This window comes from Schistocerca serialis, chromosome 12 (assembly GCF_023864345.2).
Source record: "Schistocerca serialis cubense isolate TAMUIC-IGC-003099 chromosome 12, iqSchSeri2.2, whole genome shotgun sequence".
Classification (NCBI taxonomy): domain Eukaryota; kingdom Metazoa; phylum Arthropoda; class Insecta; order Orthoptera; family Acrididae; genus Schistocerca; species Schistocerca serialis.
Window position 1 is genome coordinate 90,590,000 of NC_064649.1, and position 23,745 is coordinate 90,613,744.

General features: G+C 45.2%; 1 long non-coding RNA gene across 1 annotated transcript in view; it reads left to right on the top strand.

Annotated features, from left to right (window-relative positions):
• Positions 1-23,745, top strand: part of LOC126428267 (uncharacterized) — a 75,722-nt gene that overhangs the window by 25,243 nt on the left and 26,734 nt on the right. The gene's annotated exons all lie outside the window — the stretch shown is intronic.

The following is a 23,745-nucleotide window of genomic DNA, read 5'->3' on the forward strand; positions in this document are numbered from 1 at the left end:
CCAATAGCTAAGATACATAATCGATTAGGAGAGGGTTACCTAAATAGTACCACTGTTGAGATTTTATCTGTCGTAGCCTAAACAGTAAGTTACAAAATAATTTAAACAGTGCCAACCTCAAGAGCAGAATGATGTTCTTGGCATATGATTTTTTTTAGAAAGGAAATTCTGATTAAGTTAAACACACACACTTAGTTTTCGAAACACGCGCAAGTGGAGCAAATCTAGCTTCCTAAATTGTACCAGTCGTACGTAAATTGTCATACTCTTATAAGGAATGTCCACGAGCTGACGTGTTCGTGCGGTAGCGTTCTCGCTTCCCACGCCCGGGTTCCCGGGTTCGATTCCCGGCGGGGTCAGGGATTTTCTCTGCCTCGTGATGGCTGGGTGTTGTGTGATGTCCTTAGGTTAGTTAGGTTTAAGTAGTTCTAAGTTCTAGGGGACTGATGACCATAGATGTTAAGTCCCATAGTGCTCAGAGCCATTTGAACCATCCACGAGCTGAAACATATTTACTAGTCCAAGTTCAAGAAAATGTTACATGTTTTAGTTCTTACGTCACTAACTAGAGACTTTACATTACTCCTTTCTCCACCCCTGTACAATTTGTATGAATTCACATTTTATATTTCTACATCTAAATCTTCATAGATACTCCGCAAGCCACCTTACGGAGCGTGGCGGAGGGTATCCTCTATCACTACTAGTGCTTTTCTGTTCCACTTCAAAAAAGAGCGAGAGAAAAACGACTGTTTATATGCTTCCGTAAGACCCCTAATTTCTCGTATCTTATCTTTTTGGTCCTTACGCCCAATGTATGTTGGCGGCAGACACATCGTTCGGCAATCAGCTTCAAATGGCTGTTTCCTAAACTGTCGCCTTCCCTACAGGGATTCCGATTTGACTTCCCGAAGCATTTCCGTAACACTACAGTATTGTTCGTACCTACCACCAACAAATCGAGCAGCCCGCCTCTGAATTGCTTCGATGTCTTCCTTCAATCCGACCTGGTAGGATCCCAAACACACAAGCAGTACTCAAAAATACACTCCGGGAAATTGAAATAAGAACACCGTGAATTCATTGTCCCAGGAAGGGGAAACTTTATTGACACATTCCTGGGGTGTCAATAAACACTGACATGATCACACTGACAGAACCACAGGCACATAGACACAGGCAACAGAGCATGCACAATGTCGGCACTAGTACAGTGTATATCCACCTTTCGCAGCAATGCAGGCTGCTATTCTCCCATGGAGACGATCGTAGAGATGCTGGATGTAGTCCTGTGGAACGGCTTGCCATGCCATTTCCACCTGGCGCCTCAGTTGGACCAGCGTTCGTGCTGGACGTGCAGACCGCGTGAGACGACGCTTCATCCAGTCCCAAACTTGCTCAATGGGGGACAGATCCGGAGATCTTGCTGGCCAGGGTAGTTGACTTACACCTTCTAGAGCACGTTGGGTGGCACGGGATACATGCGGATGTGCATTGTCCTGTTGGAACAGCAAGTTCCCTTGCCGGTCTAGGAATGGTAGAACGATGGGTTCGATGACGGTTTGGATGTACTGTGCACTATTTAGTGTCCCCTCGACGATCACCAGTGGTGTACGGCCAGTGTAGGAGATCGCTCCCCACACCATGATGCCGGGTGTTGGCCCTGTGTGCCTCGGTCGTATGCAGTCCTGATTGTGGCGCTCACCTGCACGGCGCCAAACACGCATACGACCATCATTGGCACCAAGGCAGAAGCGACTCTCATCGCTGAAGACGACACGTCTCCATTCGTCCCTCCATCCACGCCTGTCGCGACATCACTGGAGGCGGGCTGCACGATGTTGGGGCGTGAGCGGAAGACGGCCTAACGGTGTGCGGGACCGTAGCCCAGCTTCATGGAGACGGTTGCGAATGGTCCTCGCCGATACCCCAGGAGCAACAGTGTCCCTAATTTGCTGGGAAGTGGCGGTGCGGTCCCCTACGGCACTGCGTAGGATCCTACGGTCTTGGCGTGCATCCGTGCGTCGCTGCGGTCCGGTCCCAGGTCGACGAGCACGTGCACCTTCCGCCGACCACTGGCGACAACATCGATGTACTGTGGAGACCTCACGCCCCACGTGTTGAGCAATTCGGCGTTACGTCCACCCGGCCTCCCGCATGCCCACTATACGCCCTCGCTCAAAGTCCGTCAACTGCACATACGGTTCACGTCCACGCTGTCGCGGCATGCTACCAATGTTAAAGACTGCGATGGAGCTCCGTATGCCACGGCAAACTGGCTGACACTGACGGCGGCGGTGCACAAATGCTGCGCAGCTAGCGCCATTCGACGGCCAACACCGCGGTTCCTGGTGTGTCCGCTGTGCCGTGCGTGTGATCATTGCTTGTACAGCCCTCTCGCAGTGTCCGGAGCAAGTATAGTGGGTCTGACACACCGGTGTCAATGTGTTCTTTTTTCCATTTCCAGGAGTGTAGATGGCACCAGCTTCCTGTTTGCGGCCTCCTTTACAGGCGAACTGTTCATTCCCAAAATTCTCCAAATAAATCGAAGGCGTGGATTCGCCGTCCCTACTTCAGTTCTCATCTGCTCGTCCCATTTCATATCGCTCTGCAACGTTACGTCGGTGCATTGCAGAGACATTTTAAACACTTTTGACCATGATCACAGGACCTTGATTGGCTTCCTTTTTGATTGAGATTGGCCCAATCGGCCAAAAGTTGCCGGAGATAAAGTGAAAAGGTGCTGGACGTCCACGTTCCATCACAGAGCCTCGTAGTCGGAGGCTTCCCCGAACGACATTGTGAAGCGTGCCTCGTTCAACATGCTGCTAAGCGGCCAGATACGATCCGATTTGTGCACACGATACGTGCGTGACAACGTGGTAAACGCGATCAAAGCGCGCTCCGGCTGCAGTATCTGCCTTACAAATCACACTGTTTCTTTACGAAATAGGACGGCGTAAAATGTCTACGTCAACTGTATTTCCTCTCTTGTCAATTCCCTAGTCGTGTTGTTCTACTTGTAGTATACATAAATGGAAACGACACCCATGAAGATGATATAAGGCGAAAAAAATGTTTGCATATACAGGGTGTTCAAAAAGTCTCTTCGCATTGCCGTATGATTGTTAGCCGCGCGTGCCGTATGATTGTTCGCCTGCCTGGGTTCAAATGGTTCAAATCGCTCTGAGCACTATGGGACTTAACCTCTAAAGTCATCACTTCCCTAGAACTTAGAACTACTTAAACCTAACTAACCTAAGGACATCACACACACCTATGCCCGAGGCAGTATTCGAACCTGCGACCGTAGCAGTCCCGCGGTTCCGGACTGCAGCTCCTGGAACCGCATGGCCACACCGGCCGGCCTGCCTATGTTACTTCCCTTCAAGTGGCCTCCCAACATTCCACTGTTTTGTTTATCTCAGCCAGCGTCAGTAGTATCGTTGGTGTGTGTCGTTACGTGTTGACGTGGACGTTTAAATTTAGTTCCTTTGTTCGTTTGTTTCGTCTTCGTCACCGTTAAAATGCTAACCATCGAAGAAAGTGTGTTTTTAGTCGAACAAGTATTCAAAGCTGGCGGTAAATACATAGTTTCAGTTTGTCAGACATTTAATTCAGTTTTCCCGGAGACAACAGTCCCACATCGCGATACTGTGCGAGATTTGATCAACAAATTTCGAAGTACGGGTTCAGTGGCAGATGCACCGAGAAGTGGTCGTCCTAGCGTTTTGTCTGATGATAAACTACTCGATATTTCCGATAAAATGTCCAGGAGTCCGAACAAGTCAGTATGAAAATTCGCCCAGGAAATCGATGTTGGTGTCGGAACGGCCCACACAGCTGTAAGGAAAAAATTACAACTTTTCTCAAACAAAGTGACAGTCGTGCAAGAACTGAAAAATACTGATCATGGCAAGAGACTGCATTATTGGCAATGGTTCAAAAATTTCGTTCAACAAATGGAAGGGATACTCCTAATGAAATGTTTTTCACTGATGAGGCGTGCTTTTCATTTATCCGGGTACATGAACTCGCAACATCCTCGTATGTGGAGTACCGCAAATACATCGTGTACTCATAAGGAACCACTTCATTCGGTGAAAACAGTAGTTTGGATGGCAATTTCTAGGCGTCGCATTGTGAGTCCCATATTTTTCAACGAAGCAATAAACGCACAACGATACTGCAGTGATATTCTGTACCCATTCATAGGAGAACTTGTGCTAAGTGAAATACTGGACGGTTATTTGCGACAAGATGGTGCAACGGTGCATACAGCTCGCGTTTCAATGTCACTGCTTGCTGATAGTTTTGGTGATCGCATAATTTCACAGGGACTTTGGCCTTCACGATCGCCTGACCTAACACCACCTGACTTTTTCTTCTGGGGTGCAGCGAAAGCAACTGTCTATAAAAACCGTCCAAAATCCTTCGATAAATTGAAAACTGCAATATCCACTTTCACTGCTTCTGTTACAGAAGAAATGTGATTAGACGAATTGCATTGTGTGTTCAAAAACAGGGGGGGCGACACATTCAACATTTAATGCGAAAATTTGTAAGTAAAAATGAATATTCAATAAATTAATATGTTGTATTTCACTGAGTTTCATTTCGGTATATTCACTGCGGCATACGGCACTGCGGAGAGACTTTTTGAACGCCCCGCATTACTCCTGGCGCCATGAGAGAGGGGGGGGGGGGGGGGGGGGTTGAGCCACTTTCAGTGCGCTTGTGTGTTATCTCAGAGGCGACAGCATAGTCATACAGTTTGTCAGCAGAATTATGTTCGACCACGTCTCTCCATAAACTGTCTGGGTGGTGTTAAAGAGCCCCTGTGACCAGCAAGATCTCCAGATGCGTCCCAGATGGGACGTGTGTCGGACCACGCCAAATGTCAATTCCGTCCCAGTGCCAGGTATTCATCCATATCGAGGACCACTTAGAAACTTTGTGGTCCACATTGCTCAGGATAGGATACGTTGTCTTTATGATACCCTTGCCAAATGAATCAGTGTCTGCATCCAGGCAAGAGCGGCTGCCAAGCCAAACTGATAAGTGGACTTATACTGCCAAGCACCTTGTAAATTTCACTCTTGTTTTAATCACTGAAATAATCTGACCTTCCGCCTCAACATGTCAAATTTCGTTTCGTTTTTTTCTTCCCCTACTCGGTGCTTTTTTTTCCTGCAATGCATTATATGCTAAACCTGCAGAAAACTGGCCTTCAGCTATATCTAAGGTATGCAGGATGTTTCAGAAGAATCATATGGATTGTGTTTTTGGAGGCAATAGTAAATATTTAAAAAGTGGTAGTATGGAGTGATTCGAATGAAATATTCGACATAACGTTTATATGATTTGAACGGAGGAAAGTGATCTGCGAATCATCAAGAACCTCTACTGGAATCTGCCGCCGCAGTTGTATATTGATTGAGAACACACTGAAGCCGTCAAATTCTCAGTGGAGTAAGACTGACACGTATCTTGTCACCCACACTATTTAATGTATACGCAGAATTCGTATTTTGAGAATTCCTGGAATAGGAGTGATAAATCGAATAATATTAAACACTATTCGGTATGCTGATGATACTAATGTGTTTGCTGACACTGTTCAAGCGTCACAATTATTAGTGGACGGAATTGTTAGCACTCAGTACGGGCTTGAAATAACACTACAAAGACAAACCTCATGGTCGTAAGTGAGGAAAACATTAAAGGAGTAAACGTAGTCAAGACCCATAGAACTATAGAAAGGATAAAATAATATACATAATATACCATAGACAAAAATTAGGATAACTCGTAAGAAAGCAAGGTTCGCGTAGGAAAAGCAAGAAGTGTTTTCAGAAAATGAGTGCTGTCTTCAAAAGCCATAAGCTAACTCTAGGAACAAAAATCAGGCTTTTGCTTTACTATGTGCACTCATGCTCATAAATAAGGATAATGCTGATACGTGGTGAAACAACGCTCTGGTGGGCGGTTTGCGGGTTTAAACCACGTCGGGGTATGACCATGTGGTGCATTTGACCTGGGGTCGTCGCACGGTGGCGCTGGCAGCAGTTCACATACGCACAGGTGTGTTGGTGCATGTCAGCCTACAGTGCAGCGAGTAAGTGTGCAGACGTTTTCAGACGGGCTATTGGTGACTGTGTGTTAAAAATGGCTCAAAGAAAACATATTGATGACGTTATGAGGGGTAGAATACCAGGGCGACTGGAGGCTGGTCAAACACAGCAGGTCGTAGCACGGGCCCTCTGTGTGCCACAAAGTGTGATCTCAAAATTGTGGCAGCGATTCCAGCAGACAGGAAACATGTCCAGGCGCTACAGTACGGGACGTCCACAGTGTACAACACCACAAGAAGATCGATATATCACCATCAGTGCCCGAAGACGACCATGGAGTACTGCGGGTAGCCTTGCTCGGGACCTTACCGCAGCCACAGTTTCCTCCAGACACACAGTCTACAGACGACTGAACAGAAATGGTTCATTCGGCTGGAGACCTGCAAGGTGCATTCCACTGACCCCTGCTGACAGGAGAGCCCGTAAAGCCTGGTGTCAAGAACACAGTACATGGTCATTGGAACAGTGGTCCCAGGTTATGTTCACTGACGAGTCCAGGTATAGTCTGAACAGTGATTCTCGGCGGGTTTTCATCTGGCGTGAACAAAAAACCAGATCCCAACCCCTTAATTTCCTTGAAAGGGACCTGTATGGAGGTCGTGGTTTGATGGTGTGGGGTGGGATTATGATTGATGCACGTACACCTCTGCATGTCTTTGAGAGAGGAACAGTAATAGGTGCTCCACCGAGCTGCCATCGTGGAGGAGTACCTTGAAAGGAGAAGATATCTGGCGAATGGAGTGGCCTGCCTGTTCGCCAGACCTAAACCCCGTCGAGCACGTCTGGGGTGCTACACGTCTAGGGTGCTAGGACGCTTCAGGAGCTCGGACAGGCACTGATGCAAGAATGGGAGGCTATGCCCCAGCAGCTGCTCTACCACCTGACCCAGAGTATGCCAACCTGTTGTGTGCCCTGTGTACGTGTGCATGGTGGTCATATCCCATATTGATGTCGGGGTACATGAGCAGGAAACAGTGGCGTTTTGTAGCACATGTGTTTCGGGACGGTTTTCTCAACTTATCACCAATAGCGTGGACTTACAGATCTGTGTCGTGTGTGTTCCCTATGTGCCTATGCTATTAGCGCCAGTTTTGTGTAGTGCCACGTTGTGTGGCACCACATTCTGCAATTACCCTTAATTTATGAACATGAGTGTATATTCTGTCCTGGACCTTAAATAAAAGCACGGAGAAGCAGCTGGAAGCCTTCGAATTTTGGCTTTATAGGTTGATCCTGAATTTTGAGGGGAATAAACCCAACACGTCAAATAATCAAGACAGTGAAATGCCGAAAGCTCCAATATCAAGGACATATCAAGTGCAATAGAAATGATTTACCACAACAGCAGAAGAGGCCCTGGAAGAAGACCAATATCTTGGCTTGACAACCTTAGATGGCGGTTCAGTATTTCATCATCAGAACTAGTCCGTGTTGCTACCAACAAGAGAAGAACAGGTATCATGATCGCAAACATCCGGATAGGCACCGAAATAATAATTTTTATTGTTTAGAGAAATACAGCTGATTACAGAGAAAAGTTTCATTTTTCATGTTGGTACTACATTTGCTACGGGTTTATTTATTCGGCGCAAACCCACATACCTTCTTGCAGACTCATTTTCAAGACAGCTGACTGTAAATGTGTTCTACGGTGTGATACACAATCCTTTGACTGCACCTGTTTTGATACTGCATCGCATTACGGGGTCTCACTGTCAGGACATTGAAGACGAGCTGCCAGCTTTACTTTAGTTACAAGGATGGGTATGTTCTTCCAGCGTACAAGCCCTTTGCACATTCTAGTCCTCAGGTGACAGACCATCTAAAACTAACTTTCCCCAGAAGATGCGCCTGCAAAACCGGTCACGTTTCTTGGGCACCAAGATCGCGGGACGTTAGCCCTTTAGAATTTTTCATCTTCGGTGTCAATAAACCGCTTCAGTCGTACTGAATCATTTCTATATCACTGCCGGTTTCATGGCACTGTGAGCCACATCTTCAGGTGAACATATAAAGAAAACATTGGCGCTAAGGAGATCGCAACTTGGTACGCAAAATTCACTAGACGATGTTGCTCGTAATGCCATTAAACAGGCCGTAATCTAAAAATAAAGGAATCAGTACAGCTGAAAAGGTTCATTAAAATCCAAGGTGATTACGCAGTGCTGTGGCTGCCCTATCTGCAAAGGTGACTATGTAAGGCGGATCCTACCAGGGTAGAACAACAACAAAGGCGGTTTCATCGTTCGGTTTATCGGTAGTCCTGCCCCCACAAAACAATGTCGAGACGTTCTCAGAAGCAATACACGTGGCGTTGTCAAGAGAACTAGAAAGTGCATTGAAGTGGAATTTACGGAAATCAGTTTTCAGCTTTTGAAATTGTAAAATGTTCCTCCTTCCAGGCTGATAATAAAGTCAGAAAAATAATTAAATCGAGCAAGAACTACGCAATGCGTGAATAAAGGTTTTTCCTAGGGAAAGATCCGTCATAAATGCGATAGCACCGTGCTGTCGCAATTGCAGCGTATCTCAGTAAGTAAACAGTTACCTTGTTATATTCTGTGTCGCCTTCATTGTATTTTGTAGGCCATCGCTTATTATCTTCCTTTTGATATATCAGGCGCTGGTAGCTGCTGTATATATTCATTATTTGACAGTATACGAGGATTGACCGGAAAGTAATGCTTCCACCTTCGTAACTCTTCAACAGTTGGCAGCATTGGTATGCGGCAGGTACTGGCTTGTTCCGTAGTCTGCCGGCCGTGGTGGCCGAGCGGTTCTAGGCGCTTCAGTGTGGAACCGCGCGACCGTTACGGTCGCAGGTTCGAATCCTGCCTCGGGCATGGATGTGTGTGATGTCCTTAGGTTAGTTAGGTTTAAGTAGTTCTACGTTCTAGGGGACTGATGACCTCGGAAGTTAAGTCCCATAGTGCTCAGAGCCATTTGAACCATTTGTTCCGTAGTCTCTTCTCTGCAGCTCAAGTTGGCCGGAAGCCTTAGCATTGAAAGGTTGTCTTGCTACAGCGTAAAGTATGGAACCCTGAGCAGACGGTCAGTCAATGCGATTTAAGCAACGTGCAGTCATTGAATTCTTGACAGCAGAAGGTGTCAACCCAATGGAGATTCATCACAGAACGAAATCAGTTTACGGTGATTGTGTTGGTGTGAGTACTGTGCGTCGTTGGGCAAGTTAGTTTAGAGATGTTGAGGCGGGAACATCTGACGTGCGTGACAAACAAAGAGTTGGACGTCCTGTGACGACAACCACCGAGTGTCACAGATTGATTCAGGACGATCGTCGTAACACTCAGAGAGAAATTGCAGGCACAATCGGTATTTCACAAGAAAGTGTGGGTCACATTATTGCTTTGCTTAGCTATCGGAAGATCTGTGCACGATCGGTACCCCCTATGGTGACTCTTGAAATGAAATCTCACCACCGTACGGCATCCTCCATACGGTCTAGATTTAGCACCGTCTGAGTTCCATCTGTTTCCGATAACGAAAGACGATCTGCGGGGACGTCATTGCGCGTCTGATGAAGACGCTGAGAGAACTGTGAGACTGCGGTTGTGGAAGCCTACCTAGTATAGACTGGGATGTCTATGGATTCATTACAGGTGGTACAGACAAGCCGTCGTATGAATTACTTTTGGACCCACTCTCCGAAAACTGTCTTGACAAGCTAAATCGACAGCCAACGCGTAATGGAAATATTTTAGACCTGGTAGCCACCAACAGACTAGACTTCATCGACGGTGTCAGAGTTGAGACAGGGATTAGTGATCATGATGTCATTACGACTATGGTTACGAAAGTTAAAAAGTCGGTCAAGAAGGCTAGGAGAGTATTCTTACTAGAAAGAGCAGATAAGCAGTTGTTAGCATCCCACTTAGTAAATGAATGGACTTCATTTACTTCCGGTTCGTTGGACGTGGAAGAATTATGGGCAAATTTTAAAAACACGCATTGGAGAAGTATGTGTCGAAAGAGTGGGTCACGGACGGAAAAGACCCACCGTGGTTTAACAGCGCAGTTCGGAGAATGCTCAGGAAGCAAAGGCAGTTGCACTCGTGGTACAAGAAAAATCCGGAAAATGAGGACAGGCAAAAGTTAGTAGAGATTCGTGCTGCTGTAAAAAGAGCGATGCGCGAAGCATACAGCCACTACCACCGTCATACCTTAGCAAAAGATCTTGCTGAAAACCCAAGGAAATTCTGGTCTTGCGTAAAATCGGCAAGTGGGTCGAAAGCTTCCATCCAGTCACTCACTGATCAGTCTGGCCTGGCAACGGAAGACAGCAAAACAAAAGCTGAAATTTTAAATTTAGCATTTGAGAGATCTTTCACGCAGGAGGGTCGTACAAACATACCGCCGTTTGAGTCTCGTACAGATTCCCTTATGGAGGACATACTGATTGACATCCCTGGGATTTTGAAGCAGCTGAATGGGTTGAAAATAAATAAATCGCCAGGTCCTGATGGGATTCCAATTCGGTTTTACAGAGAGTACTCTACTGCATTGGTTCCTTACTTAGCTTGCATTTATCGCGAATCTCTTGCCCAACGTAAAGCCCCGAGCGACTGGAAAAAAGCTCAGGTGACGCCTGTATATAAGAAGGGTAGAAGGACGGATCCTCAAAACTACAGACCAATATCCTCAATATTACAGACCAGTATCCTTAACATCGGTTTGTTGCAGGATTCTCGAATATATTCTCAGTTCGAATATAATGAATTTCCTTGAGACAGAGAAGTTGCTGTCCATGCATCAGCACGGGTTTAGCAAGCATCGCTCCTGCGAAACGCAACTCGCCCTTCTTTCACATGATATTCTGCGACCCATGGATGAAGGATACCAGACGGATGCCATATTCATTGACTTCCGGAAAGCGTTTGACTCGGTGCCCCACTGCAGACTCGTAACTAAGGTACACGCTTATGGGATTGGTTCCCAGGTATGTGACTGGCTCGAAGTCTTCTTAAGTAATAGAACCCAGTACGTTGTCCTCGATGGTGAGTGTTCATCGGAGGTGAGGGTATCATCTGGAGTGCCCCAGGGAAGTGTGGTATGTCCGCTGTTGTTTTCTATCCACATAAATGATCTTTTGGATAGGGTGGATAGCAATGTGCGGCTGTTTGCTTATGGTGCTGTGGTGTACGGGAAGGTGTCGTCGTTGGGTGACTGTAGGAGGATACAAGATGACTTGGACAGGATTTGTGATTGGTGTAAAGAATGGCAGCTAACTCTAAATATAGATAAATGTAAATTGATCCAGATGAATAGGAAAAAGAATCCCGTAATGTTTGAATACTCCATTAGTAGTGTAGCGCTTGAGACAGTCACGTCGATTAAATATTTGAGCGTAACATTGCAGAGCGATATGAAGTGGGACAAGCATGTAATGGCAGTTGTGGGGAAGGCGGATAGACGTCTTCGGTTCATTGGTAGAATTTTCGGAAGATGTGGTTCATCTGCAAAGGACACCGCTTATAAAACACTAATACGACCTATTCTTGAGTACTGTTCCAGCGTTTGGGATCCCTATCAGTTCGGATTGAGGGAGGACAGATGCAATTCAGAGGCGGGCTGCTAGATTTGTTATTGGTAGGTTTGATCATCACGCGAGTGTTTCTGAAATGTTTCAGGAACTCGGCTGGGAGTCTCTGGAGGAGGCGTTCTTTTCGTGAATCGCTACTGAGGAAATTTAGAGAACCAGCATTTGAGGCTGACTGCAGTACAATTTCACTGCCGCCAACTTACATTTCGCGGAAAGGCCACAAAGATAAGAGAGATTAGGGCTCGTGCAGAGGCATATATGCAGTCATTTTTTCCCTCGTTCTGTTTGGCAGTGGAACAGGGAGAGAAGGTGCTAGTTGTGGTACGAGGTACCCTCCGCCACGCACACTATGGTGGATTGGATGTAGATGTAGAAGCGGAATGTCGACTTCTTCACTGATGGCTTCAGAAAACTTGTTCATCGTTGGGAAAAAGGTGGCCAATTGCCTGGCGATTATGTAGAAAAGTGAATATTGATAATTAAAGATCACATTCTAATAATTATTTCTGAGTTTGATTTATTAATGTATTCCCATCCAAATCCAATTAAAGAAGGTGGAGGCATTAATTTTCCTTAAATTCTCGTATGTGACCCGAAAATCTTAAACTGACTTCCACGTAAAAAGTGGAAATACGTACAAGTTCGAACTTCGTAGAAAAAAAATGCAGGTTCTTTCTAAAATGGAATATTTTTAAGATGGGAATATTGCCTTCAAACAATGCGTGATGGATTCCTGGCACATTCATCTGTAACATGAAACTCGTATAATAAAATACGTCTTTACTAAAAGGTTTCTGCAATGAATGAAGACACATTGACTGTCAGCATAACAATTATTACTCAATAAATGAGATAAAGCAAAAAAGCTCAGTCACACATTCCTCCTTTAGACTTGTACGCAGCATCTGAAGCGAGCCATTACTTTTCATTCAATTCTCGTGTATGACCCGAAAATCTTCCTTGACACAGAGAAGTTGCTGTCCATGTTCAGAAACGCTTTCCTTGCTACTGCCACTCTACATTTCATAAAAGACTGAAAGGTTTACACATTTTCTTTAGCATTTATAATACACACTGTCTCTGAATTACAACCAACATTCTCTAGTCTCTGACGTTCTACACACACGGGGTTATTCAAAAAGAAGGAACAGATTTAAAACGTGTATTTCTTCCAAGCCTGAAACACAATTCCATTATTCGTAGACAGAGGAAACTTCACATTTTTACCCACTGAGTGTGAGCATCATGTGGTACACGACAAATATGATAATGGGGGCTCATTTCCTGCCACAGACGAAACAACTGGTCTCTCGTTGTCGTTGTTGTGGTCTTCAGTCCAGAGACTGGTTTGATGCAGCTCTCCATGCTACTCTATCCTGTCCGAGCTTCTTCATCTCGCAGTACTTACTGCAACCTACATCCTTCTGAATCTGCTTAGTGTATTCATCTCTTGGTCTCCCTCTACGATTTTTACCCTCCACGCTGCCCTCCAATTCTAAATTTGTGATCCCTTGATGCCTCAGAATATGTCCTACGAACCGGTCCCTTCTTTTAGTCAAGTTGTGCCACAAACTCCTCCCCAATTCTATTCAATACCTCCTCATTAGTTATGTGATCTACCGATCTAATCTTCAGCATTCTTCTGTAGGACCACATGTCGAAACCTTCTATTCTCTTCTTGTCCAAACTATTTATCCTCCATGTTTCACTTCCGTACATGGCTAAACTCCATCAAAATAGTTTCAGAAACGACTTCCTGACACTTAAGTCTATACTCGATGTTAACAAATTTCTCTTCTTCAGAAACGCCTTCCTTGCCATTGCCAGTCTACATTTTACATCCACTCTACTCCGACAATCATCAGTTACTTTGCTCCCCAAATAGCAAAACTCCTTTACTACTTAAAGTGTCTCATTTCCTAATCTAATTCCCTCAGCATCACCCGACTTAATTCGACTCGTTATAATTTATGAAAATACGACTGTGTGGGAGCCGTGTCAGTGGAATGGCGTTTTCCAGTAACATAATGCACAGTGCCCTCTTATAGAAAACTCGCTGTTCTACGTAGCCGGCGGAGTTGTGCCATTTTACTGCGCTACGACAGAGGACGCACAGAGCAGCGCACATAATTACTTAGGTAAACGCGCACGCGCTCTGGCAATTTGTGCGTAGTGGTAAATGGGTACACCTCGCATGCGCCGGCGCTGATAAACGGGAGAGCCAGCAAGCACTTGTTGATGGCTAGAAAACTCTGGGCAGAAATACCGAAGGCAGCAAGTTACGACGTCCGGGCGCTCGCCTAAAATTTCTAGAACAACTTTGAACTTGGCCGTCTGCTTACGTGAATGTCTGAAAGAACACACACTGTTGACAATCCACATCTGTGCGAAATACGAGGTGCATTCAAATTCTAAGACCTCCGATTTTTTTTCTAGTTAACTACTCACCCGAAATCGATGAAACTGGCGTTACTTCTCGACGTAATCGCCCTGCAGACGTACACATTTTTCACAACGCTGACGCCATGATTCCATGGCAGCGGCGAAGGCTTTTTTAGGAGTCTGTTTTGACCACTGGAAAATCGCTGAGGCAATAGCAGCACGGCTGGTGAATGTGCGGCCACGGAGAGTGTCTTTCATTGTTGGAAAAAGCCAAAAGTCACTAGGAGCCAGGTCAGGTGTGTAGCGAGCATGAGGAATCACTTCAAAGTTGTTATCACGAAGAAACTGTTGCGCAACGTTAGCTCGATGTGCGGGTGCGTTGTCTTGGTGAAACAGCACTCGCGCAGCCCTTCCCGGACGTTTTTGTTGCAGTGCAGGAAGGAATTTGTTCTTCAAAATAATTTCGTAGGATGCACCTGTTACCGTAGTGCCCTTTGGAACGCAATGGGTAAGGATTACGCCCTCGCTGTCCCAGAACATGGACACCATTTTTTCAGCACTGGCGGGTACCCCAAATTTTTTTGGTGGCGGTGAATGTGTGTGCTTCCATTGAGCTGACTAGCGCTTTGTTTCTAGATTGAAGAATGGCATCCACGTCTCATCCATTGTCACAACCGACGAAAAGGAAGACGCATTCATGCTGTCGTTGCGCGTCAACATTGCTCGGCAACGTGTCACACGGGCAGCCGTGTGGTCGTCCGTCAGCATTCGTGGCACCCACCTGGATGACACTTTTCGCATTTTCAGGTCGTCATGCAGGATTGTGTGCACAGAACCCACAGAAATGCCAACTCTGGAAGCGATCTGTTCAACAGTCATTCGGCGATCCCCCAAAACAATTCTCTCCACTTTCTCGACCACGTCGTCAGACCGGCTTGTGCGAGCCCGAGGTTGTTTCGGTTTGTTGTCACACAATGTTCTGCCTTCATTAAACTGTCGCACCCACAAACGCACTTTCGACACATCCATAACTCCGTCACCACATGTCTGCTTCAACTGTCGATGAATTTCAATTGGTTTCACACCACGCAAATTCAGAAAACGAATGATTGCATGCTGTTCAAGTAAGGAAAACGTCGCCATTTTAAGTATTTAAAACAGTTCTCATTCTCGCCGCTGGCGGTAAAATTCCATTTGCTGTATGGTGATGCCATCTCTGGGACGTATTGCCAACGAACGCGGCCTCATTTTAAAACAATGCGCATGTTTCTATCTCTTTCCAGTTCAGAGAAAAAAATCGGAGGCCTTAGAACTTGAATGCACCTTGTACGTGGTGGTAGAAGGTAGGTGTTAGAAGGTTCCTCGCTACGACCACATAATATGGAGCGCTAAGTTTTTGTTTCATATTTATGCTTTCCTTCTGAAGCATTGAGTCTGGAGGACCTTGAACATTGTTTTCGACTGTATGAATACGCCTGTACAGTGCAGAACCCAAGTCCGGGAGCATCCCGGATGCATCTTTAAAGATTTCGTCTCTCAGAAATAATCCCATAACGAATGACCACACTTGTTGAGGTCGGCACTATAAGGAAGCCATCCCACACTGTGTCCAGTAACTGCTAAGGTGTCCAGGAGGCTACGATCTCCTGAAGGAGATCGAAGACGATAGGAGTACGGTGTGGACGTACTACATCCAGTAGTTCTCGGAGTATTCAGGCGCACTGTGCAGCCAGTAAAAATTCTTGCTCCAGTACCACCCCCCCACCTCTCTCTCTCTCTCTCTCTCTCTCTCTCTCTCTCTCTCTCTCTCTCTCTCTCTCTCCCTCCCTCTCTCCCTCCCTTCCTCCCTCCCTCCCTCCCTCCCGCCCTCCCTCCCCCCAGCATAGTCGCACATACGAACTGTAATCCAATACTATCAAATGTCTTTTATTCCAGACTTTGATCACAATATCAATTCTTTTGGCGATGACTGCTTTCAGTCCGTAATGACCAACCTCAGATTTTTTCTGCACCATGTCCTAATGTGATAAGGGCATAATGGCATCGTCAAAACATATAAATATAATCAGCACAGCATCGTCACTAGATCTGATGATGGTCATTACAGACTGAAACCGATCATCGTCAAAAGAATCAGTTGTAGAATTTTGCAACACGTATTATGTTCGAGTATAATGACTTTTCTGGAGACTAGAAATTTTACTCTGTTGGAATGAGCATGGGTTTCGAAAAAGACGGTCGTGTGAAACCCAGCTCGCGCTATTCGTCCACGAGACTCAGTGGGCCATAGACAAGAGTTCCCAGATAGATGTCGTGTTTCTTGACTTCCGCAAGGCTTTCGATACAGTTCCCCACAGTCGTTTAATGAACAAAGAAAGAGCATATGGACTATCAGACAAATTGTGTGATTGGATTGAAGAGTTCCTAGATAACAGAACGCAGCATGTCATTCTCAACGTAGAGAAGTCTTCCGAAGTAAGAGTGATTTCAGGTGTGCCGCAGGGGAGTGCCGTATTCACAATATACATAAATGACCTTGTGGATGACATCGGAAGTTCACTGAGGCTTTTTGCGGATGATGCTGTGGCATATCGAGAGGCTGTAACAATGGAAAATTGTACCCAAATGCAGGAGGATCTGCGAATTGACGCCTGGTGCAGGGAATGGCAATTGAATCTCAATGTAGACAAGTGAAATGTGCTGCGAATACATAGAAAGAAAGATCCTTTATCATTTAGCTACAATATATCAGGTCAGCAACTGGAAGCAGTTAATGCCATAAATTATCTGGGAGTACACATTAGGAGTGATTTAAAATGGAATGAACATATAAAGTTGATCGTCGGTAAAACAGATGCCAGACTGAGATTCATTGGAAGAATCCTAAGGAAATGCAATCCGAAAACAAAGGAAGCAGGTTACAGTACGCTTGTTAGCCCGCTGCTTGAATACTGCTCAGCAGTGTGGGACTGTACCACATAGGGTTGATAGAAGAGATAGGGAAGATCCAACGGAGAGCAGCGCGCTTCGTTACAGGATCCTTTAGTAATCGCGAAAGCGTTACGGTGATGATAGATAAACTCCAGTGGAAGACTCTACAGGAGGGACACTCAGTAGCTCGGTACGGGCTTTTGTTGAAGTTTCGAGAACATACCTTCACAGAAGAGTCAAGTAGTATATTGCTCCCTCCTACGTATATCTCGCGAAGAGACCATGAGGATAAAATCAGAGAGATTAGAGCCCGCATAGAAGCGTACCGACAATCCTTCTTTCCACGAACAATACGAGACTGGAATAGAAGGGAGAACCGATAGAGGTACTCAAGGTACCCTCCGCCACACACCGTCAGGTGGCTTGCTGAGTATGGATGTAGATGTAGAATTGATATTGTGATGAAAGACTGGAATGAAAGACATTTGCACAGGGATTTTTCCTGTTTCGTGATGACGGTGTTGTTGTGTCGTCTTCATCGCATCATTCATCCCCATTACGATCGAAGGAAGGCAATGGCAAACCACCTCCACTAGGACCTTGCCTAGTACAGCGGTGCGGGTCTCCTGCATCGCCCCTACGCTCCTCGGAGTACGGGACCTCATCATCATCATCATCATCATCATCATCATCATCATAATCATCTCTCCCTCACTCTGTGTGTGTGTGTGTGTGTGCGCGAGCGCGCGCGCTGTGACAGGTCTGTCAATAAAAATGGGCCCAACCCGGACTGTTCTGTTCTTAGACCATACTTCCTGATGAATGCTCGGCGGCTCACCACAATGATAAGTTCAAAAGCAGCGTACAATCCCGTCTCCAGCCATCCTGATTTAGGTTTTCCGTGATTTCCCTAAATCGTTTCAGGCAAATGCCGGGATGGTTCCTTTGAAAGGGCACGGCCGATTTCCTTCCCAATCCTTCCCTAACCCGAGCTTGTGCTCCGTCTCTAATGACCTCGTTGTCGACGGGACGTTAAACACTAACCATCACCACCACCAAAAGCAGTGTAAGATGTCTTTACGGTCAACAAACGCTGTTCCAGTGAAGTGCTTCCATTCTTAAATGTGAAATGAGACATCAGTGAGTGAGCTATGCAATTTTCAGAGCTTCATTGCAACGATATCAGAAGGAGAATCATTTCTGGGATAAAATTAAACTAAACAACACCAATACTTTTCAATAGCTATTTTGCTCCACCGAATTCTTGGAAGTTAATTCGATGACTGCTAACTCCTTGATATCAGCTATACCTACTGCTCAATAGTCACAAATAAAAACTTGTACCGGACAGGGACAAAAATGGTTCAAATGGCCCTGAGCACCATGCGACTTGATATCTGAGGTCATCAGTCTCCTAGAACTTAGAACTACTTAAACCTAACTAACCTAGCGACATCACACACATCCATGCCCGATGCAGGATTCGAACCTGCGACCGTAGCAGTCGCGCTGTTCCGGGCTGAGCGCCTAGAACCGCTAGTCCACCGCGGCCGGCGCGTCAACCCCATCTTCAGGCCCTATATAACATACCATACATCAAACAAACAATGTGAGACATCAGTAGTCTGTAAGCTACTGTACAAAATATATTAAAAACATATTATATAAAAGATGACTTCATTTAAAGTAGTTACATTTCGTTCATTTTCACTACGGCGCAATTTACCTTGACATTAGCAATTTATGTGGTACAAACCCGTATAAATGAGGTTATATATACATGGTTATTTTCATTACAGATCAATACCAGAGTCAGTGCTATAATCCAGTTTCATCCTAATCAATTGATGGGCCTGTTATTCAGAATACTTTTACCCCCACTCTTATGATCGTTCTCGTAAATGAGTGGATAGTCAATATATTTAAACTAATAATTTTATGCAAAAATAGGTTTAGAAGGATAGTAGAAATGAATGAGTACTTATAGTGTAGTGATGATATAAATGTTAGACTTTAGTAGTCCAAGTAAGTGGGTGATTAGGCGTTTCAATGATTGCTGTTGACTTATGTAACCCTGGACTAGATTACGCATAACAATACGAAAGTTATACTTTGTATATCATACTGCGTACTCTTCTTTAGTAATTACTTACTAGAGGAACTAGAAGTATTTTACATATGTCACAACTGTTTTGACTAACACCACCCTGTTTTCTTCTATTCCAAGCACTGTTATGTACTTGACCGTTCTTTTACTAGTGCAGGCCTTTTAGAAATAGATTATTTTAGACCGGGATTACGGCCATAAATGAGGCACCGACACTGAAATGGTATATTTTGGTGGCATGTTAGCTTTCATTTCTCTTGCTGGAATGATTAGATACATGAACGGGCTCAGGTGTATTTATGTTACACCCTTGACTACCTTCTAATATAGTAACTGTGTTCCTTACCATTCTTCCTCCTCACTTATAGTTCGTATCGTTATGAATGACGTTGTGTAAGTAACCTATTTCACTTTGTTGCTTTATAGTGATGACGATACATTGTTATGCAATGCACCTTTCGCACCTTTCACTATTTATAAACAATGGAATCATACCTTACATATGTCAGATTGGCAATGCATTTTTCTTCCTGTTAGTTAAGTTGTGCACACACAGAAAGGTTTAGGGTATTATTATTCGTTTTTAACACAATTTCAGTACTGTTTGATGCCTACATTATTATCTCTGAGAGTAACGGTTTGTCACCTAGACTTGCATATACCCCCATTTTATTCAAATGTCTGGTAATCGTAATGGAAATAACCGTGTATATATAACCTCATTTGTACTTGTTTGGACCACGAACTGCTACATCTACATCTGCATCCATACTCCGCAAGCCACCTGACGGTGTGTGGCGGAGGGTACCCTGAGTACCTCTATCGGTTCTCCCTTCTATTCCAGTCTCGTATTGTTCGTGGAAAGAAGGATTGTCGGTATACTTCTGTGTGGGCTCTAATCTCTCTGATTTTATCCTCATGGTCTCTTCGCGAGATATACGTAGGAGGGAGCAATATACTGCTTGATTCCTCAGTGAAGGTATCTTCTCGAAACTTCAACAAAAGCCCGTACCGAGCTACTGGGCGTCTCTCCTGCACTGGAGTTAATCTATCATCTCCGTAACGCTTTCGCGATTACTAAATGATCCTGTAACGAAGCGCGCTGCTCTCCGTTGGATCTTCTCTATCTCTTCTATCAATCCTATCTGGTACGGATCCCACACTGTTGAGCAGTATTCAGACAGTCGTTTTTCCCTCGTGTGATCCGCGAGTGGAACAGTTGGGGGAAAATATGCCCTCCGTCACACACCGCTTGGTGACTGCTATTGTCAAGGTAAATTGCGTCTTAGTGGAAATGAACGAAATGTAACTACTTTTAATAAATTCATGCTTTGTATAATATGTTTATAATATATTTATTTTGTACAATAGCTCACAGACTACTGATGTCTCACATTGTTTTATGTATGGTGTGTTATATAAGGCCTGAAGATGGCGTTGACGCATAGTCGAAACTAGCAACCAAATAAATATGAAATCTTTAGTACAGCTCGAGGAGTTTCATTTTTAATCAAAATACAGGAAACGTCAAGGAATTCGCTGTCAGTGAATTAATCATTTTCGTTTGCTTAACGTTATCTGCGCGTATTCGTTTGGATTACTTTCTAAAAGCCAGAACTCTGTAACCAATTGCTAGTGGACGCATGTTGTATGGTATATTTCACTCTAAATACTTTGGTGTCCAACATTTAGGCAACATACCGCTATTTCCCCCTCCTGTGTCTAATTCATGATATAAGCATACAAACTGTCAACAGACGTCCGTACGATTGTGTTTTGTACGGAAGTTGGCATTCCGGTCAACGGACAACTATGATAAGGATGACGTCTGGGCACCTATCAAACGGAGCACTGTTTGCCTGGTAGTCCCACATCACAATGACGGTGTGCACAGTCAGAGAGAAGACGCCTCCCAGGCTCTATGCGATGAAGAGCCATGGGAAGAATGGAAGCAGGCATTCGCGAACAGATGTGGCCTGATGGCTTAATGTGAATCGTTCCGTTGTTTCTCGGATGTGGCAACAGTTTATAGAGATCTACATTTACATATATATTCCGCTAGTCACCAAGCGGTGTGTGGGAGAGGGCACAATTCTTTCCAAAGTCATATTTTCCCCCCACTGTTCCACTCGCGGATCACACGAGGGACAAAACGACTGAACGCCTCAATGCGAGATGTTATTTCCGGTATCTTTGAATGGAGATCGTTGTGCGATTTGAAAGTTGGTGGTAATAATATATGCACTACATCCTCGGCGAAGATCGGATTTCGGAATTTAGTGAACAGCCCCTTCAGTTTAGCGCGTCGTCTGCCTGCAAGAGTGTCCGACTTCAAACTTTCTATGAGATTTGGAACGCTCTCGCGATGGCTATGTGTACCAGTCACGAATCTCCCCGCTCTTCTTTGAACCTTCTCTGTCTCTTGAATCAGACCCAACTGGTAAGGGTCCCATACAGACGAACAATAAGACTAGATGAACTAACTTATTGTAAGCAATTTCCTTTGTTGAAGGACTGCATCGCTTTAGGATTCTACCAATAAACCGCAATCTACAGTTCGCCTTTTTCCCCCTATACCGACATGTTAAAAGTTCATCTTTTTTTTCCTCCTACTGTCAGTGTTTCTCACTGACGTTCAGTATAGCCGAGTCTCACTATCGCCTGGACATTTCTCATGCATTTCAATGGATAACACATTGAACATCGGTGAAAGGTAAATGAAAACATAACTATAAAAAGTACGCTGCGGCCTTATGTGGTTGGTTGGGTTGGTTGGTTTAAAAGAGGGGGCAAGGCACCTAACTACGAGGTCATCGGTCCCTTGTTCCGAAGGAAACAACGCCACGAGTGTGAGAATAAGACAGTGAGGCTTACACGACAAAACATAATGAAAGAAGAAACCACAACAACGACTGAAGGGCAACAAACACTTAAATGGACAAAAGGGGACACGAAAACCGCAAAGACGCAAGGAATTATGTGCATGCATATAAGCAATATGACCTTGTAAAATCGTATGGGCCGGCCAGGGTGGCTGAGCGGTTCTAGGTGCTACAGTCTGGAACCGCGCGACCACTACGGTCGCAGGTTCGAATTCTGCCTCGGGCATGGATGTGTGTGATGTCCTTAGGTTAGTTAGGTTTAAATAGTCGTAAGTTTAGCGGACTGATGGCCTCAGAAGTTAAGTCCCACAGTGCTCAGAGCCATGAGCCAAAATCGTATGGGTATTAAGTAAATAAATACTTTATAGTCCTATGTGTAATTCAAAATTCATCCTGTTCAGTTGCATGTGCACTGCTAAGAAGAGTGTGGCTACTACAGCCTTTGAGGGTTTCGTGGGTAAGTTGTGCAGCAAAAACGATTCCAGTGCACTGGTAAGTTCGACAGACACCATGATCTATGTATATTTCCAGCACAACAACGCATCATAGCAATCGCTTCAAATGTACAGGGCTAAGGAGAGTGTGAATACCATGCTTCGTGAGATATTTGTGGAAAATTAACACAACAGGACAATCTTAGTGCATTTGGAGAGGCCACAGACTGTCACGACCAATTAAGATCATTTTCCAGCACAACAATGCACCATATCACCGGCTCCATTTGTGTAGTGTTAAGCATACTTTCGCTACTAGTTCTTGTAAGGTGTTCGTGAAAACGTTGCACAGCACTGGTGTTATGTTACGTTAACTGGGGACCTAGACACGATGGAGAGGCTCCATCCACGCCGCAGCCACAGTGGTCCGCAACCACAAAACGACTACCGCAGTCCACTTAACGCCTCCGCTACCCCACACCGAACCTCGGGTTATTGTGCGGTTCGGCCCCCGGTGGATCCCCCGGGGAATGTCTCACACCAGATGAGTGTAACCCCATGTTTGCATGGTAGAGTAATGGTGGTGTACACATACATGGAGAACTTGTTTGCGCAGCAATCACCAACATAGTGTAGGTGAGGCAGAATAAGGGGAACCAGCCAGCATTTGCCGAGGCAGATGGAAAACCGCCTAAAAACCATCCACAGACTGGGCAGATCACCGGACCTCGCCGGGCGGATTCGTGTCGGCTACCGGCGCTCCTTCCCCCCCAGAAGACACTGGTGTACTGGCAGAAGAAGATGGCCACCGTGACCTATACCTTTCATTTTTCCTGACAACAATGCATGATGCCTCATGCCAGTGCGTCAGATGGACACTGCTAAGAACGATGTGGCTACCAAGGTTGCTGATGGGTTGATGGGAAAGATGCACAGCTGAAATGATTGCTGTCTCATTGGTAGAGACCGACAACCACGACGACCTATAACTGTCACTTTACAGCACGACAACGCATCATACCTCTGGTTCCATGTGTATACTGTGTAAGTAGGCTGTTTAGGTTTTTTTATTGGTAACGCCACCTCTGCGTGAAAATCACTGGCTGTGCTGTGTGCAGTCTGTGTCTAGTTTGCATTGTTGTCTGCCATTGTAGTGTTGGGCAGTTGGATGTGAACAGCGCGTAGCGTTGCGCAGTTGGAGGTGAGCCGCCAGCAGTGGTGGATGTGGGGAGAGAGATGGCGGAGTTTTGTAATTTTTCATGAACTGTTATATTTATATATGATGATATCAAGGTAAATACATTGTTTGTTCTCT